We start from the raw sequence: 12,171 nt of genomic DNA, 5'->3' as shown, positions 1-12,171 counted from the left end.
GGGTATTGGCTGGCTGTAAATCTCCAAAAGTACCTAGTCAGTAGGAAACACTGGCCAGAGTTTAGGCTACCTGAACGGAGTCCCAGATGCTCATGTGTATTTTAGGCACATAAAACAACCTTTGAAAGTCTGGTCAAGAGACCTTTTCTTGAACTGAAGGCTCACGTTCTTAGATGAGTCCCATAACCAAAACTGCCATTGTAACAAATGCACAGGCATCTCCTTTCCTGGATGTGGGTGGTTTTGATGCCTGCACTGGTTATAAGAAGCAATGTCCTGGAGAACATGAAATTTAGGAAGATGAGTAATGTATTAAGTGCGGAGGCAGAGAGAGATGATCCACATATTATGTGCTTTTATTTAATAATTTATAAATAAATATCAGCTTTCCCCAAACTGCCCCCCAGCCTAGCAATTATATGTTGGCTGATTTCTTGTTAGTGCTGTTCTTTTATAATAACAAACTGTTCCCAAAGCCTTACAGACAGAGAGTTAGACAATCAAAGTACTGTGTGCAATTTTCCACTTAATTCATCCAGTTAGCTGCAATTAAAACAATACAATTCAAAGCCTTGTGTGTTTCTCTGAAAAAATACAAAACTTTAGTTGTTACTATTAATATATACAACCTACAAGAAAGAGTTAACAAAGCCCCTTTGTCTTCCCTGTTGTAGTAGAGTAATTTTCTTATCCTTGTCTGTAGATGCCCTGGCAGTCATCAATATTGCTTTCAGTGACTGTTCTTCAAAAGACACACACTTTTCATTTAACTGCACTGAAAGAAAAGGAATTCAGTGGGCCAGATTCCCTCGGTGGTCAGATCCATTCACCGCAGCTGCTCCAGGAGGAATCTAGGTGAAGGTGCAGGGGTCTCATCAAGAAGAGAATCGAACCTATTTAGAAGGGAAGAGGTCACCATTTTAGCAGGCAGTAATCAAATTTCTGTTCAGATTTTACCTAGATATTTTACCTAAATATTTCATATTTCTGGAAAAGCAGTGTCTTCATGGCTACTGATCTCTGCTCACGCACTTAATATAAACAACATGCCAAGTTTTAGCATCACTATAGAGCCATTCCTTTTTTGCTTTACAGGGCTTCACTAATGAAACCTGATGACAGTCAATATTACACCAGTCTCAGAGATGCAAAAGAGAACAGAGGGTGCATCCTACCCCACAAGAAAGTGTTAAGCCATCCAAATAGAGCAGCTAATGACTATCTCCCATACTACCAAGCTCCCCCAATACTGGGCAGATTTCCATCAGCCAAGAACATGCTCAGAGTGTGCGGTGCTCAGCGAGCAGCAACATCCCTGCAGACCCAGCATGCGCTGTGTTTGTCTAAGTCTCACAATATTTCCCGAGCTTCTATGAGCAAGGTACGTCTCAACACTGTCCTCAGTAGAAGAATATACTCCTGACATGCTACTATTTGTATGTTAATTCAGTATTTCAGCTCTAATTGCTGACAGAGGCTTTGATTCAGCCTACTCCTGCAACAGAATAACAAACCACTGATTTGGATATGTAGTTTTAATTATTATCCCACCAACATAAATGAGCATTTCCTTTTAGCTCAGTTCCTCAAGAAAGAACTATTGTGCCTACTTTGATAAGATGGTATGAAATTTATCCAAACATTTATCAAACTATGCAAAATCTTATTGGAAGAATATGTTCTGACATTCTGTGAATAAGGTCGCCCAAGAAAAAGTAACATCAAAATGTGTGTCAGAGCAGAGATTCCCAAAGTCTGTTCCAAAGCGAATTCACAGCTCACCTAGTGCTCACCTTTAGTCTTTTATTCCAGTGCACAACAGCACAAAAAGGGGATGGCAAAGAACCAAAACCAGCATTTTTTTTTTCCAGAAAGGCAGAACTCTCTGCCAAACCCAGCTCCAATTACAGAAACACTTTCCAGTATTTTCCTTCCTTCCAGTTACTGCAGTCCTACAAATATGGTACACAGTGATGAATGACAAGGAAAGCAATTCTCCAGACAAGGTACTTACTCCAAAGTTATTCTTCTTAAAAGAAATGCTAATATCATACTCCTGGCATATGACTTTATGCTTGAAGAATCTTGCAATTTGCATACAATCTGGGTGAAAGAAATACAGTTGAAAGACCACATCTCCAACTGCTGATGAATGTTTCCAGCAAGTCTAACAAAAAAAACCTCCAACCATCTCTGCTTGGCACATGTTTTTTCCAAATGTGTTTTCTTAGCTTAGGTCGCTGTAACAGCGATGACAGTAGGCAGATAGCAACTGTACATGTTCTGTAATAAACATATGTTTCATAAGGCAATTTCAAGGCAACTTTATAAAAAGTTAAACTTATCATCAATGTATACCAAGGATCATGTTATTACAGTAAACTATATACAGTAAGGCACTGTCCATGAAATCAAAGAGATATTTCACATCACTTTAATATACTGACATTATCGACCGACCTATAAATACCGATAACATTTTCATTATCATCTACACTTAACCTTCTTTATGCTTTCAAGTGCCCTTATGTCCAATACCTGAAAACTTGCAATTCAGTTCCACAGAGTAATTCCAAAAATCACATCAAGGAAGTTCTTTATTGGTTTCTCTCAATGACTTCCAGATTAAATCTGCTCCTTCTATAAACACAGTAAAGGTTTTCTGTAAGTATCTAGTCTAAAAACACACGGTTGAAGTTAGTAGATCTTTTCAATCCAGCAACAAAGGACCATGCAACTGGAACACAGCTAATAACTCTGCTGATGACAGACATACCAGAACAAAAATCAGTGCCAAGGCCCTTAGTATCAGAAGAGTAAAACCATATTTAAGAACTAAAAGAAGATTATGGAGCACACAAAAGAAATATGTGTGTATATGAAAGTATCTACCCTTTACCTACTCACCTTTCAGACATTTGGCTTCATTAAACTCCCAAGTATCAGTCCAAGAACGAGCATAAGTGCCAGAATGCCAAGGTAAGGAACAGGCAGACGTGGTAAATCTGTTCACAGTAGTGTTCCAGATTGGTGCTAAAATAAGAGTTATGAGCTACATTCATTTCAAGTAAATATAAGAATATCTATACTCAGTTCAGGCCTTCTTTAGTCATCATCTACTTGGGAAGAAAGGAAGAAATTATAGCTTCTGTAGAACAGCATTCATTTTTCTCAGTGACAGAATGTGAAAGCGAACAAACTCTGGCCCTTCTCCAGTTCAAGTCAAGGAGAGTTACACGTGTGAATCCCTGCGGGTGACATCTATCCAGCCTAATATGGCCGCACTTACTCACACTGTAAGCTCCCAGATCAAAAGCAATTGGCTCAAGCCTCTGGAGGAAGAAAGGTTTCACAAAAAATATTCTTCCAAATAGAGGCTGGGTGCACAAACTTACCATGTCTCCTTGTAACAAAAGCTTTCTTCCTTAAAGTTTGCTAGAAGACGTGATCTATACCAGTCACACCAGAAAAGCAACAGAAACTTACAGTGAACTTTCAGGCCCGTGCATCTTGAATAGTATATGTTATGAATGGATAAGTGTTCTCCAGGCCTCCTAGAACAGGGAAACAAAGAGCAAAAGAAACCCTGGAGTCCTCCAGAGCCTCAGCATTTCCATCTATCTTTCCATTCAAGTATTTCTACCCTTCGTTATTGATACTAAACAAACCCATGGATGCACTGAATAGTAACAAATCATCAGCAGCGAATAAAATTAAACTAAGCTAGACAACATTGCTATATTGAACTAAATAGATTCTTCCCTCAAACAGCAATGACAAGAGCAGACAGAAAAGCAGCAGATGTGTGGTGACACAGACCTTCAGCTGGGAAGACAAATGGGCAGGCCTTGGCAGTTGTGTAAATCCTGTGGTTTGGTCCTGGAGGTTGTGGCTTCAGCCCCAGGTCCCAATTCCTTACCACAAACCACCAGAGACCTCTCTGAGTAAATGCAAGGCCAGCTCTTTCTCAGCGAGGCTCCATCAAATTTACATATCATCCACGCAAAGGGCCTCCGGCTTAAGCATCCTGCCATAGGCATGGTCACCCAGCACAGCAATATGTAGGCACAAGTCGGCTGGACTGTGAGATAGCTGAGACCCATTCAGCTTGACAACCGTAGAAAATCCCCTGACCACCTCTCATCCCCACAGGCTGCCTCTCTTGTTGGACAACCCCTTGGGAACACAACTCATCTGCCTTCTCTGAATCAGACACAGAGGACTGCAGATTACTTAATGTTGCCTGTATTCCAGGAGCCTCCTGGGGACCTTAATCATGGTCCTCGGCCATGTTCTGCTGGGCACTTTCCATGCGCTAGGTAAAAGGCAGCCCCTGCACGTCAGGGCTACTCTAAGGAAAGCCTCTCTGCTTGCAGCAGGACCTGCAGAGCAGCAGCTTTTGAATCCCTCCATGCTCTAGCATGCCGTTCCCAACATCCAAACACAGATAACAGCCTCTGTCTCTGAACACTGCGAACGAGGCAAACCTGCATGAGCACTAGTGGTCAAAGCTGCCCAGCCTGTTGACGTTGGAGCTAGAGAGATGACAGCCACACGTGGGGCAGCCCCTGCTCTGCATTTTGGTGCAGATGTACACAGAGAAAGGAGTGAGGGCAGAGATGAGACAGTGGGAAGCTTGGAGAGGAGGAGGGCGTCTGTTACTTGAAATCACTCTAAAGCACGTTACAAATCTGTTAAATCATTGTGGGTTACCCTGTATTTCAGAGTGAATTAGTAACTTTTCAGAGGGAGTGAAGAAACTACCACTCCACTTTTAACTAATGAAAATGCTAAAAAACCTACACTTAACAGCTCTAAAACTGCAGCAAGTCACCCACCAACACCCACTCCTCTTGTCAGCAGGCTTTTTTCAGCTTTGCCTATTATTTGTGTCAAGCCAGAGATGTTTGATGTTTAATATTTGCTGCGCTCATCTGCTCAACTTTAAGGAGCCCCAAATGTTACAATATGTACCTGGGCCACTGACCTCTTTCCCCATGGCATTTTGATCTGAATAAGTAACAAACACAGAGTTTCCAAAATCATTTGGATTCACTGGCTCTGAGTGCATAGCTGTAAAAAATGTGCTTTAAGATTAACATCCAATTTTATTCATGCCTCTGGCTTCACCACAGCATCTATTTTTATAAGATTAACAGCAAGATCCCAGTTCTCCAGAAATGTAAAGAGTAACAGCCAGTTGTAAGAGGCAGATGATGTCTCCTAACCTGCCCTGCTCACATCCAGGAAGGTACATTTTCCTAGCCCTTTCCATGGTGGGTGTAATTTCTATTTGCATTTTTGCACCCACAACATGCAGCATGTGTATCAGTCCTTCTGCCTCCCATTAGCTGAAATGCATCTCTGATGAAACTGTGGGTGCCAAAAAATACTAACACAAATCTCCCATGTGCAAAGCATCCCCTGAAAGACAGCTTTTACTCTGGAGGAGTTAAGGAACAGCCATCTTCCTGTACCTTGCGCAACAGCATTTTGAATCATCTAACTTGAAAATACAAGTATAGAAAATGAGCACTTGATATTTCAGCTAATCTATTTGAAATGAATATACATGAAAACACTTCTTTTTGAACATGGCAATGGGAGGACAAATTGAGGGCCATTTTTAACCTAAACAGCAGAAGAAAAGTTGCTTTAAATAGTGCCTTTGCTATCTGTCAATTAAAGCTATTGCATTGCTGTCAACTTGCACTCCTCCTTTAGTTCCAGCTTTGCTCCATCCTACACAGATCCATACAAATCAATTGTCTCTTGCAAACATGCACTAACCACTGGAAAGAGAAATTAATAAAGTGTGAGAAAAGCTGATTCATAAAGCTGACACTCCTGTGCCCAACAACGCTGGGTTTCTCCCCTCCAGCTAGCTGTTTGAGATAGGCAGGCAAAGCGGCAAAAGATTATCAAATTGCAACTGTCATTCCTGACAAAATGCATCTCAATGCTGGAAGGAATGTTAGGTTTTAAGCTAAAACACCACCCCAAAGGGTTCCTCACAGCCTGTCAATATCTGTACCTTGGATGGAAAGCTACCACTGAGCACAGTGTGTCCAACATATAGAACCTGCCACAAAATGAAGTTCTTCATAAGAAAGCTCATCTCAGTCTTGGTTGGTAACAATAACAAGGAGACAAGATGAGACCATCAGTCTCAATTGTGAAGACAATGTTTTCCTCCCATATTATTCTGTCTGTCATGTTCCCTTCAGGTTCCAAAGGAATCCCTGTCTCATACATCATTATTTCCCACAAAGCTTGAAAGCCTTCAGGGGGGGTTTCTTCCTGCCCACTGTACCAGCCTTGATGTCTGAGTACCTTCAGAACAGTGACAGAGGCCTCTGCCAGCAATAAAGGGGAACATCTGCATACCAATTAAACTGCTGAGTGCTGAAGAGTTAAAAAAAAAAAGGGGGGGGGGAAAGCCTTGAAAGTAAATCTGAGCCAGGTTCTAATTAATGCCCTAGGCCCCGATTCACCACAGCAGTTAGGCATGTAGTTAACTTTAAGCATGTATTTAGTTCCATTGAAGTCAAAAGACAGCATCGAAGAGGCAAACTACATTAGCACAATTTAATACTCTTTGGGCTAATTAATCAGCCATAAAAATTAACGATGAGAACTGTATTCCTTATTTCCCTTGCTGTGACATTTCCAGATAAAAATACTTGGATGCAGCTGGAATAAGCAAAAAGCTCTACCTTGTTTGGCTACATGGGGCTGCTAAGTCCTACAGCTGTGAAGGCCAGCCCCTAAGAGCAGCTAAAGGTACTGAGCTCTCTGCACATCACAGCCTAATGTCCGTGTCCTCTATGTGATGGCAGCACACAGGCACAAAAGGCACAGCCCTTATCCTGAAGAGCAGTAATCTAAGAAACGAAAAGAGCTGGCAACAGATGAGCAAAGCCATCAGGCAATGGACAGCACATCAGGAAAGGACTGAGCCCCGTAAAAAAGAAGCCCAGAGTGCAACCTCCAAATAACTGAATAGTCCCAGATATATCCAAACCGCTTCTTCTCTTGGTAGGCACAGCATAGTGAATGGCTGCCAAAACTGCACCAACAACGTGCAGGCCAGATTTGGCCTGAACATGGTCTCCAAGGGCCCAATACAACCAATTTTTGAGCTCTTGACTTCACAAGGGCACGTGTACTATTCTGTAAATCAGGATGCAAAGAGGAAAGCTTGCTGATAAGAGTCTTCTTGCTAGGATTTCTGCAAAAATGAAACCACAGAGAGTTTGCCAAAGTATCATTAATGCTGCACATGGACCTATAAAAGCTAGGAAATTGAGAGCAGGGGGCATAAACTCCTGGCTGACAATACTTCTTTATCTCATCCATTACGAAAACAAAAAAGAAGAAAAACACCACCCCAAAAATAGAATGCCATGAGCAGAAAAGAAAGTACCAGTAGCTTTTCAGATTAACTTTGAATTTCCTTGCTTTCATTGGTTTAAGAGCCCTGTTGTTACTCTCTTGTTTTTTTAATTGCAGATAACAAAAATTCTTTTATGTTTCTAAGTCCTTAAAGTCTGTTATATAAATATGTAATTAAAGCCTCTTTCAACTGGGTATAATTTACTCTATAGTTTACAACAGCTGCACTAGAGCTATTACAGTTTATCATTTAAAAACCTAATTAGGGCCTTCTTAATTAGTGGATCCTTCAGTCACTAGACTGTGACTGTGTAAAAGATGCTCGGCAGCTATCGCATGTTACAAAGCTGCGTGAAACGTTTGCACGAAAACAGGGCGTGTGCAAGTCCGAAAAGCCATTTACTGTCCCCACAGGTGAGCCCATCTGAACACGCAAACCTCCACGCTACATCCACGCTCTCCCCTCGGAGCACACGGCTGCTCTGCACGCAGCCTTGCCCTCGTGCACGTGTTGCTGGGAGCCACCAGCGCATCCCGAGGTGAGCCCCGAGCCCAGCTGAGCCGACCTGCTACGACAGCCCACATGTCACAGGTCTGACGTGACCGCTCTCGTGTTCAAACACAACCGAAAGAGAGGACAGGACTGCGCCCTCTGACTGCTCAGGCTGGCTCCTGTACAGCTTGTCAAACGCTTTCTCCAGCAAACACAGCTCCTCGCTGCTGCCGCTCTCTCCCCCAGGAGCTTTGCACCACGCTGGATTCAGTGGGCAGTTCCTCTGTGGTGCCCAAAGTACTCACATCCCTAGAAGGAGGAAGACAGGATCCAGTTACAGCCTCTCATTTATAGCCACTGACACAGATTTCTTGTTAATCACCACCAAATTAGCAGTCAGTCACTGAGATTTTAAGTGCAATATTTGCCCAGGGAAGGGACTGTAACTCCTTCATCCTTCCCCCGGGGTGGCAGGGTGCAGGGGAGAAGCTGCTGGAGCCATAGCTAGTCTTTACAGGAATAGCTCCCTGGAACAAGCCTCATACCAGCTGGGGCTCACAGGACCAGTGAGCAAAGAGCTTTTCCAGACTCCGGAGGACTGGTGGAGTTTTTTTGAGTTTTCACCTGCTTGTAACACAGCAGCTATGTTACAGAGGGTCAGATTTGGGGCCTGCCAGCATTTGGGAGCATTGCTTTAAACAATACAGTGATAAAATCATGAGTTTTTATTGACTGCAGGATAATATAAATCAGTTATTGAAAACCTGTATCATTAGCGGTATTGCTTTCCAGTGGTAGATAGCTGCAGTAATGGATTGGCCTCTCCGTCTCATCCTCCCACTGGAAAACAACATATATAAGACCAATCAATAACCTGATCTAAGTTACTTGTAGACATGTCAGGTGCAAATACGTCCCTTTCTCAAAGTTTTTAAAGACCAGATATTTTTGCAAAATTTAGGCCGGGCAACAAATTGCTTTAGATAAGTTGTCATTATGGTGGAGAACAGCATAACCGGATCCACCCACATTATTACAAGGAAGTTTTAAATAGACAGGCAATAACTATATTATATGCATGTATTACTTTGCAGGGTCAATAGCTCAATGTGTTCCTTTGCAACAGGATACATTTCCATTTGAAAAGCATTTTCTGTAATATCCATGTTGCTGAGGAGCCTCTGTTTGACAGGAAATAACTAGATTATTTCATCATGGGGTTTCTAATTTCTACAGCTGAAATCCTAAAATACCTTCAAAATCAATACCAAAATCCACGGCCATTACTAGGGCCAGGATTTCATCCTATTGTGTCACAACAATAACCCACTTAATTTAGTGTTGCCAAATCTGAAGTCAATGGAAACCCTACAGGTCACAGCCTTGTTTTCGCACAGATCAGTGGCAAGGCTAGAGAGGTGTTTAAGGGCCTTCCCCATATAAAGATGGCATCACTTTGACTCCATCAGTACGATTAAAGCATGTGCACGCATTTCTTCCCCTTACCCCGCTCTCTGTCACTTGCACGCACACAGAGGGGATATATTTAAGAAGATTATAAAGCAGGTCAGAGGGGAGCTGAAGCACAGTTATTTCACAGTTGTTAGTTACAGCCTCCAAGGGTGTCCATGGACACAGAAAGAGGCGGACATATGGTGAGTGCTGGCTGTACAGTGAGGCCTGCTGCGGCACTGACATCAAGGCAGTCTTTTTGGGGGAGAACAGACAAGCACTAGCCAGGGCTTTCTGAAAGGCGAGCTGTCACCTTCTGAAAACCCTTGTGGCAAGCCACCTACAGACTCAACTGAGAACTTCACAGGGACATCATATTTCTTTGACCTGACCTTCCTAGAAAACTTCGCACTCCAAATTCCTGGAAACCCTTGCACCCTAAATCAAACACCCTTTTAAACAGGTCCTGGTTGTACAACACTTACATTGCGCGGCCTGCATGGCACTATTGACTACTTTCTTCAGTAAGTTCAGTGGCATCCAAAGTGATGCCATGGAAATTATTTTATCTGATTTCATTTTGCCTTGACTTCTGTGACACAAGGGCAGGGATGGCCTTTCAGAAGTGGAAGAGGCCACAGTAATGTAGTGGCTGGGTTCAGGTAGCCACAACCCTACAGCAGAGGTGAACGCTGAAGACAGAGGAGAAAGTATGCCAGTATGCTTTATTTTCAATTACTTCTACTCAGTTTGCATGCTGGCCCTGAACCAGTACTGTGGACCCCCTTGTCTTTGCAGCAGGGCAGCCATGCTGCACCCCACCATGGAAAACGCAGGCTGTGCAGACTGGTGGCTGATCCACTCCAGCCCCAGGGCTGCTGCCTGAACCCTTGGGTTCCAAAGACAGAAACTGATCCCTCTGGCAGTCACGAGATCCCTTTTTATGGGGGCAGGATCATGGATTACCATTTTGTGTAGTCCTCTGCTGTTCTCCTCCCCTCCCTTTTTTTTTTAAATAAATGAAAACACACCAGAAGAGCTCAGCGTCTTCCTTCAAAACTTATCTATTTCACTAACTTTTTCCAACCTCCATCACAGCTCTTTCCTTGTCAGCAACTGTACCACTGCGCTATACCTCTGCCCACGCACAAGTGAACTGGTTGAAGGTATATGAACTGGAATCTCTCCGTTAAAGGAACAAGCAGGCATCCCAGAGACTGACACAGCTGCTATTTGCATGTAAAAGAGGAAAAGAAGGTGCATGACTGAGCCCAAATTAGCATGAGCAAAGCCTCCCACCGCATTTGCAAACTACAGCTTGCACAGTGGTGCTTACAGAGGTGCACGCTTTCCTCACAAAGAAAGATTTCTGCCTCAGCTAGAAGGAAACTTGGCTAACAGTAGTTAACAGAATTTAGCATCACATGAACTTTTTAATCCCTGTTTTCCTAAAATTTACGGAGTGCTAGAAAAAGAGAAACACAGTCGATGCAGGGTGAGCTGCATATGCTCAGGTTTAATTTCATCTCCGCTTCCAGCTTTATTCCTGAAGCTGGCTACCTCAGCGAGAGCCATATATTCTAAGGTCTCCATCACTTCTGTACCCCTAGAGTTTTCAATGTCCAGAAATATTCACAGTGTTCAGTGCATCTAAAAATGAAATAAGCAGGGCAAATGCAGATATAACACTCCATGTCCCATTTCCATCTTCTGAGAAATGAGGACAGTTAACCTCTTTCTCACCATCAGCTCTTTCAAAGGGATGCTGTAGGGATTCATTTATGTCTGCAAAGTCTTGCTGAAGACACACGCTTAACTGTCATAAACTATCAGATTTCCATATTTTAACACAATCTTTGTCTCTTTCTCTGGCTACATACACACATACCTAAGCATCCATGCCTGTGTACATACCTACTGAGTCACAAAATGAGGATTAGATGTCTCAGTAGACTATTTAAGCAGTGTAATTTTATTAAGAACTGTCCCCCAAACCAAACTGCATTTTGAGGTCTTGTTGCAGAGAAGTTATAGACTCTTTTTACTTTATCATCATACTTTTACGGAAGCTGTTGGAATAATTCAGTGCCTCTGCTATTTCCGCAGTAGGTTTAGCTCATCTGAGGGACTAGAAAGAATAGTAAATGCAGACATTAATGGTAATAAAATCAAAGCTAAGCCCTACAAGAAGAGAAACAAATTCCAAAATGAAAAATTCGATTACACAGTACCTGCCTCCTGTCTTGACTTCCTCATTATACACAGAAATTAACCCTGTCATTAAGTACTTTGATCAGGCTGTACATAAACAGCTTATAACGGCATGAAATCTACCACAGCAAGCAGGCAAATGAACAAGGGGAGAAATACTGACATTTGGGGCTGCTGTCAGACATCAAGTGCTCCTACTCCCTCAGGGCCAAACTGCTAGAGTAAATGAGGTTACTCCAAGGATTAATTGCTCCTTCCTGGTTTGCACTACCTCCAGAAAGTTTCAGTAATAATATCTGAGAGGCTATCATTTGGAGATCAGTAGCATCTTTTTAAGATCTTTGAGAGATTTATAAGTTGGGCTGATGTAACTGCTCTTAGGCTAAAACTCAGTACAGAAATTCCCAGCCCATGACTGAGCTGAAGCAGCATGCAGTCAAATTGGTCCATGCTTGCACTGCTCAGAAATGAGGTATGGCACCATTTCACATACTCCATCTCCAAACAGTTGTCACTTAAATTTGGAGAATTTCCAGGCACTAATACATCTCATAAGCAAGATCTCTGGGCAATTGAGTTGTTTTTTTTTCTGGTTTGTGTTTGTCAGGATTTTGGAGCAG

General features: G+C 42.6%; 1 long non-coding RNA gene across 7 annotated transcripts in view; it reads right to left on the bottom strand.

Annotated features, from left to right (window-relative positions):
• Positions 1-333: 333 nt before the first annotated feature.
• Positions 334-12,171, bottom strand: part of LOC137663108 (uncharacterized) — a 57,092-nt gene continuing 45,254 nt past the window's right edge. For 5 of the 7 annotated variants that reach the window (XR_011048122.1, XR_011048117.1, XR_011048121.1 and 2 more), the window contains 4 exons: positions 2,908-3,554; positions 2,539-2,640; positions 1,794-1,952; positions 334-893 (listed from right to left, as the gene is read on the bottom strand). This is a non-coding gene — a long non-coding RNA (uncharacterized lncRNA). Of the gene's footprint in view, positions 894-1,793; positions 1,953-2,014; positions 2,104-2,538; positions 2,641-2,907; positions 3,555-12,171 lie in introns of all 7 variants that reach the window. The other 2 variants (XR_011048120.1, XR_011048119.1) reach the window with 2 other exon arrangements.

The sequence above is a fragment of the Nyctibius grandis genome, chromosome 4 (genome assembly GCF_013368605.1).
Source record: "Nyctibius grandis isolate bNycGra1 chromosome 4, bNycGra1.pri, whole genome shotgun sequence".
In the NCBI taxonomy this organism is placed as follows: Eukaryota; Metazoa; Chordata; class Aves; order Nyctibiiformes; family Nyctibiidae; genus Nyctibius; species Nyctibius grandis.
The sequence above is the reverse complement of the archived record's forward strand: the minus strand, read 5'-3'. Positions and strand labels throughout refer to the sequence as shown.